The sequence below is a fragment of the Argiope bruennichi genome, chromosome 6 (assembly GCF_947563725.1).
Source record: "Argiope bruennichi chromosome 6, qqArgBrue1.1, whole genome shotgun sequence".
Lineage (NCBI taxonomy): Eukaryota > Metazoa > Arthropoda > Arachnida > Araneae > Araneidae > Argiope > Argiope bruennichi.
The window spans coordinates 98,852,230-98,853,433 of NC_079156.1; the positions used below are offsets into that span (position 1 = coordinate 98,852,230).

The following is a 1,204-nucleotide window of genomic DNA, read 5'->3' on the forward strand; positions in this document are numbered from 1 at the left end:
GAGCCGGACTGACAGATTTCCTCTAAGCGGATTTTGCTCGAAATTTTATAAAAATCTATATATTTGGTATAAATATCAGATTTCATACGTATAACTCAAAGCGCTTTTAGGTTATCTTTGTCCATAACGAATATTTTCCAAAAATATCTATCTTTCATCATTTTGTGTCCGTTCAATAAATAAAAGTCATTTTTTTTAAATCCAAAAAGGTTAAATCAAATTTTAGTGAGATAAAACCTCATTACAGCGAATTAAAATAATTTAATTTATAACTAATAAAATTTTAACTCGAAATCTGAGAGAAAAGATCGCTATTTAAGAAAAAAAATGAAATTAAACATTTGAAGAAATCAATTTTAAAAACTAATTCTGTTATTTTTATGAAATTTTTAGTGTACAAAATTGTAATGTTAAATAATTAGTATTTTTACTCTCAAATTGTTCCTTCTCATACTGTGCAAATAATTTGGTTTGTCACATAGGAGTTAAGAACATACTTTTTGATTACCAAATTCTTAGAAGAAAAAACATAAAATCTCTCAAAATGAATTTAACAATTATTATTTTTAACTTTATATGTACACCCACAGCATTATGTTTATAGAAACTGGACTAAAAATTCTTTTATCGTCCATTATAATTTGTTCTCTCTTATAATATGGAATGAAGTCGAGCTTAGCACCCGCTCCTGTGGCCTAATGGATAAGGCGTTGGCCTCCGGAGCCAAAGATTGTGGGTTCAAGTCCCACCAGGGGCGACGTTTGTTTCTGTTAATCGCTTGCTTTTTTACTATCGCTTCTCAAATCAGAAATTCGTTCTTGCTTCTTAAGTATCAAACCAAATCAAATTTATCCAGATTGTTTTTAAAAATTGGAATTCGTTTTTATAATTAAACTAAAATTTGAATCACACTCACATAAAGCAAAAAAGAAGGGGGAAAAAAATTAAATTCAGAAACATGGTAGGAGGATGACACATGTGACATCAAAGCTCGGAGCGAAATTGATTGTAGGATAACATACGCTGTTAGTTTTAGAATTGTTACGAATCTGAATTGCAATATTTAAACTGGTAACTCCAAAAAAAAAAAAAAAAAAAAAACCCATACATTGAATGATATAAAATAGCTTAGTTTTAAGGCAATTTCTGCAAAAATAATAATAATAAAATGGTTTTGACAAAGATATCATGGTATGTTTATGGC

At 28.5% G+C, this 1,204-nt stretch overlaps 1 non-coding gene across 1 annotated transcript; it reads left to right on the forward strand.

Annotated features, from left to right (window-relative positions):
* Window positions 1-684: 684 nt before the first annotated feature.
* On the forward strand, window positions 685-757 carry Trnar-ccg (transfer RNA arginine (anticodon CCG)). Its single transcript has one exon. It is a non-coding gene; the product is annotated as a tRNA-Arg (tRNA).
* The last annotated feature ends 447 nt before the right edge of the window (window positions 758-1,204 follow it).